Source organism: Heterodontus francisci, unplaced genomic scaffold (genome assembly GCF_036365525.1).
Source record: "Heterodontus francisci isolate sHetFra1 unplaced genomic scaffold, sHetFra1.hap1 HAP1_SCAFFOLD_61, whole genome shotgun sequence".
NCBI classification, from domain to species: Eukaryota; Metazoa; Chordata; class Chondrichthyes; order Heterodontiformes; family Heterodontidae; genus Heterodontus; species Heterodontus francisci.
The window spans coordinates 6817716-6823732 of NW_027141441.1; the positions used below are offsets into that span (position 1 = coordinate 6817716).

General features: G+C 44.3%; 1 non-coding gene across 1 annotated transcript; it reads right to left on the reverse strand.

Moving 5' to 3' along the window:
* Positions 1–5630: 5630 nt before the first annotated feature.
* trnap-ugg (transfer RNA proline (anticodon UGG)) lies at positions 5631–5719 on the reverse strand. The gene is given in 2 exon segments: positions 5631–5666; positions 5684–5719. It is a non-coding gene; the product is annotated as a tRNA-Pro (tRNA).
* Positions 5720–6017: the final 298 nt, after the last annotated feature.

The window sequence follows — 6017 nt, forward strand, 5'->3', positions numbered from 1 at the left end:
TTGTGCTGAGCAGCAATGAGCCTCCAGTAATGCTGCTTTCTAAATTCCAGATCAGCTCTCAGTCCAACAGGCCTTTCGTATTTTAAATATCACAACAGAGCTGAGCGGGAGTGAGCGCAGCCTCAGCTGCACCGAGTCTCAAGGGCTCTCACGACCCCAATCAGAGCCGCCAGGCCTGGCGGACGTGCAGCAAGGATCCCGGGGGAGGGAGGGTGCACCATTAAAGTGATGGTGCAGCACCTCCCCCATCCTCGCCGCCACTTCCCGGTTTCTTCTCCCGTTTATCTCAACATTAAGAAGACGCTTTTGCTCTGGACTACACTGGTTATAAAGTAAGACCCAACTTTGTCTCTGAAAGTGATGAATAGCAGCAACAACAGCAGAATCCAACCCCTGCAGTTACATGTGAACTTGCTGATGTTGCAGCAGATTGAATGACTGAGTGAATCCCTTCCCACACACATGGCAGGGGAACGGCCTCTCCCCAGAGTGAATGTGTTGGTGTTTCAGCAGATCATTACTGCTTTTCAAGCTCTTTTCACAGTCAGGACATTGAAAAGGTCTCTGATCAGTGTGAACAAGTTGATATTCAGTGAGGTTGGATGACTGAGTGAACCCCTTCCCACACACGGAGCAGGTAAATGATCTCTCCCCAGTGTGAACTCACTGGTGTTTCAGCAGGTTGACTCTGGCTGGGTTCAGTTCTACACTCACTGGTTCCTCTCTCTCTCCTCCCCTGAAGGTGCTGATTCTGACTGTATGTACATGCTCTCTCCCCCTCCGACCCTCCCTGTCCAATGTAGTATCCCCCAGTTTTGGTGATGTGCTCTCCCTGACCTGTCTCCATTTCTCCTTCTTATACAGACTTGCCCTGACTGTCACTATTTCATAGAATCATACAGCACAGAAGGAGGCCAATCGGTCTTTTGTGCCTGTGCTGAATCTGTGAAAAAAATGATGCAATTAGTCCAACCCCCTGCCTATTTCCCCATAGTCCTGGAGAAATTCACTTTGAAATATTTGTCCAATTCCTTTATGAAAGTTATAATTGAATCTGTTTCCAGCACCCTGTCAGACAATTCATTCCAAATCCGAATCAGTTACTGGGTAAAAAGATCTCTCCTCATCTCCCCTTGACATTTTTGGCCAACAATCCCAGCTTCACCACCCTGTCCAGAGAACTGAAACCCCTCATCTCTGGTATCATTCTCGTAAATCTCCTCCGAACTGTCTCAAAAGCTTTGATGTCCTTTCTGAAACCTGGTGCCCAGAACTGGACACATTACTGCAGCTGAGATCGAGCCAGCGACGCCCACATCCCACGAACGGATAAAAAAACGCTCCCTGCCAAATCCCCAATTCTTATCCATTTACAGAGGCTCCTTGCCCAGTCCCCAAATCTTATTCATTTAGAGACGCTCCCTGCTCAATCCCCAATGCCTATCCATTTACAGACGCTCTCTGACCAGTTGACCTTGCTGGCGGGCAGTTTCGGGAAGCCTCACAGGGAAAAGCTTCACCGCCACCCGCAGGGACACAAACGGGATTGTTCCATCCTATTGTGGCCTTGATGCCCTGCTCCAGCTGTGTGCACCCGCTACGGGCGCGGTCTCCCTGCACTTTGTGAATATTCCGCTCCAGCTGCAGATGGAGCTCAGGCACTACCGCGCCTGCTCCTTATCAGAGACAAGGCAAATTCTGGAGCGCAGAGCATTCTGGGTACCACAACTGTCATTAATGCCAATCTCTGACATGATAATCAGGTTTTATTTCCTACATTTCATTTCCTGGTATGTTCGTGCGTGTTTTCTTTTGTACCTGTCAGTGCCTGGGAGGAGAGAGTCAGTTTCACTTTGTAGCCGTGAATTTCTGGTGTGAGAATGTGGGTTTTTACTCTGTATGTTTCAGTTTTTGGTTTGTGACTGTTTCTGCTATTGCTATGTGAGTTAACTTTGTGGAAAGAGATGCAGTGGTTTTTGTTGATCTTCATCCCAAGCAGCTCGGGAACACAGGAGTCTGTGCTCTACGGGCTATTCCCAGGGACGCACACCGAGACAAACATCAACTGCTGCTGGAGGACTATCAATTCGGTGAAAGACGCCCTTTGGTCTGCCTGAAACTTGCTGGTCTTCCAGCGAAAAGAGTTGTCCACCACCGAATGTTGCAGACTGGCACATTCCAAGGTCCAGGACTACGTGCTGAGGGACGCACCAAGGCTTGGGGCAGCCGCAGCAAAGGCTCAATGGGGAAAGACCACAGTGTAAGGTCCCCCCACCAAGCTGAACTGAGGGGCTGGATCCATGGGAAATCCCTCGAACTGTATCGGAGAAATTTTGTGCGATGTAAATGTAAAAATGTATATGGCATGACAATGAAATGGAAGGGTTGTGAGGCAACTCATGATTGTACAGAAGGTAACTGATCACCTTTGCACTGTTTGTATTTTTTGACTTGATGCTGTTTTAAACTGTTTGGGAATGTAATTTTTACAGATTTTTATGAATAAAGTATATTTTGGAAATAAAAAAAAAATGTGAGTTTCACCACATATCTTTCAACAACTTGTATGTGAACATCAGCTTTTGCCCAGATCTATCAGTTTCTGATATAGAGTCATAGAGTTATACAGTACAGAAACAGGCCCTTCAGCCCACTGTGTCTGTGCTGGCCATCAAGCACCTAACTATTGTAATCCCATTTTCCAGTATTTGGCCCGTAGCCTTGTCTGCTGTAGCATTTCAAGTGCTCATCTAAATACTTCTTAAATGTTGTGAGGGTTCCGGCCTCTACCACCTCTTCAGGGAGTGCGTTCCAGATTCCAACCACCCTCTGGGTAAAATTTTTTTCCTCAAATCCCATCTAAACCTCCTGCCCCTTACCTTAAATCTATGCCAGCTGGTTATTGACCCCTCCGCTAAGGTAAAATGTTTCTTCCTATCTAACCCATCAATGCCCCTCATAATTTTGTAAACCTCAATCTTATCTCCCCTCAGCCTTCTCTGCTCTAAGGAAAACAACGCTAGCCTTTTCAGTCTCTCTTCATAGCTGAAATGCTCCAGCCCAGGCAACATCCTGGTGACTCTCTTCTGTACCCTCTCCAGTGCAATCACATCCTTCCTATAGTGTGGTGCCCAGAACAGTACACAGTACTCCAGCTGTGGCCTAACTAGCATTTTATGCAGCTCCGTCATAACCTCCCTGCTCTTATATTCTCTGCCTCGGACGATCTATATTGGCCTGTAATCTAAGGCTTTCCTCCTCACTATTTACGACACCACCAATTTTCGTGTCATGTGTGAGAAAGGGTTTGATTCTATCCCTATCAGTATCCGTTACATGCATGTGTTTTGAATCTGCACCCCCTCTATTTTATTCTCTGTACTTGTCAGCCTCTTGTAGGTGAGTCTGTGTTTTGCTCTTTATCTCTCAGTCTTCGAAGTATGAGCCTGGGTTTGTACCTAATTTTCTTTGTACCTTGCAGGATGGATATTGAAGAGAGGTTTTTACACATTAACTGCCAAATCCTGATAAGTGATTTTTGGGTTTCACACAGTATCTGTCAGTTTCATGTCTAGGACTGTTGGTTTTACTCTGTCCCTGGCATTTGCTGGTTTGTTAGTGTGGGGTTTACACTGTACCTGTCAGTTTCTCATATGTGAGTGTTGGTTTCACTTTGTATAGAATCATAGATCACAGAATACTTACAGCACAAAAGGAGGGATTCAGCTCATCGTGCTTGTGCTGCCTCTCTGCACAAGCAACTCAGCTCATGCCACATCCTCATGTATTCCATGAAAAGCTGATTTTTTTTTCCCTTCAGATAATTATCATATATCCTTTTGAAAGCTATGGTTGAATCTTCCTCCGTCACACTCTCAGGCAGTACATATCAGATCTTAACCATTTGCTGCATAAAAAAGGTTTTTCCTCATGTTGCCTTTGATTCTTTACCCATTCACCTTAAATCGGTGTCCTCTGCTTACTCAGCCATGAGTAATATTTCCCATTGCTTTCTCAGCACTGATGGATTGTGAGGTGGGAGACAGCCAGAAGTCCCACTGAGCCGCACTGACTCCCAGCTGAAAAAGAAATGAGATAAAGTTCAATCTTTCACAGCGAGATGCTGCAGAGAGTTAAGAGTCCCGAATGAAAGAGAGCGTTTCTCATACTGTTGTTGAATTTCATTTCAAACACTCCTTGTACTCTCTGCTAATGAAGCCTAAAAAATGGAAAAACTAAATGGCGCTCAAACTCACAACCCTGAGATTGAAAGCCCCATGATCGACAGACTGAACTGAATATGTCACTTCTACTGTACCTCTGTTTGGATGGATGCAACTGTATGCTCCAATGCAAGGGCAGCTTTCAAATCCTCCCATGGGTCCACACGTCAGACTAAGTTCCATGTTGTAAACTCAAGCAAAGGAAATCTGCTCACTTCCAAAACTATCAGCAAATTGAAGCTGATTACGATCAACATCATCAGAGGTCAGAACTACCTGGTGAAAGAAGACTCCCTGAAGAAGGATCCACAATTATTCAAAGGCATCGACAAAGTGAAAAACAAGAAAATCGATGAGTCAATCCAAGCTAAACAGAAACACTGAAGAATTCCATTCCAGACCAGAACACAATTAGAGGCATTTTTGTATTCAAAGCTGGGCATTAGTATTTAATAGTTGATATATAATTTTGAATATATTTGAATTTCTTTATTCATTTGGCACTGCTGAACATGAAGCAGTCTTAAATCATTTAATTTTTTTTTTGTAAAATCTGACTTACCAGATTAAAATATTAGATCAAGGGAGAAATTTCAAAGATTACTGGACCAGTAATCCAGAGGCCTGGACTCAAGATCCAGTGACAGCCAGGACGTCAAGGCGGGAAACACTCCGCACCAGTCTGCAGTGAGCGATTCCATCGAAGGTAGAGCACAATCTCTTTAATATAAGAATGTATATTTTATAATAATTAATCACTCAAGACCTTCCTGGTCTCTGCATCTCAGCTGCTTTCTGGATAAACTTGCAGAAAGTATTTCAACCTGTAAAGCAGGAGTCTAGGGAATGTATAATGATATTTTCTAGCCTTTGGGCAATATTTTAATCAATACAGTGTGGGACAACCTGCCTGGGCACAACTCCATGAGTTTCTCTTTAACTAGTGACCTCACAATCACTAACTTCTATGGTAACAATCTTCAGCTCATCAACTCCGGTACGTAGCTCTAATCTTAATGCACATTTAAACAACCTTTCAAGTCCAGTTACAGTTTTTGTTGCCTTACCTGCACAAGCTTAAAAAGTGAAAAACGGAAGCAAGTTTAACTGAACATTCTGGTGGTCAGTTCGGGCACGGGAAAAAAATGAAAGGACTCGGACCAGGTCGGATGTGGTGCTGTCAGGCTTGGGTCGGGTTTCATTTGCTGACCCGAGCAGGCCTTTAGTTACTGTTGCAACCTTATATTCCCACTTGACAATCTGTATATTTTGTTCATTTCAATTTTGTCGACAAGCTCTTTGAATCCAGTTCCCCGGTCCTCAAGCAGGCTCAGTTTGGAAATCGATTCCGCTTTCTGGAAGGCTGAAAGCAATCGATGACCTTAAACTAAAAATGGCAACAGAGAAGGGCTCGTCTGGGATTTGAACCCAGGACCTCTCACATAATAATCACTTATATACCCAAAGCGAGAATCATACCCCTAGATCAACGAGCCACCTTTGGCATGGTTTTTATTCGCTCCTGTGGAATTTCACTGGCACCCACAGCCGATCATGCATTTTTTTCAGATCAAAACAATATCCTACAAAGCTGAAATAAAAACAGAAAGTGCTGGAAATACTCAGCACCTCTGACAGCATCTGTGGAGAGAGAAACAGAGTTAACATTTCAGGGTTTTCACCTTTTTTTTGAGCCATCTTTTCAGACTGCTTCTGTCCATCCAATCTCACTTTTTACTCTATCCACATTCTAAGGGTGGTGCACTGGTGAGCACTGTAGCTTCACAACTTCAA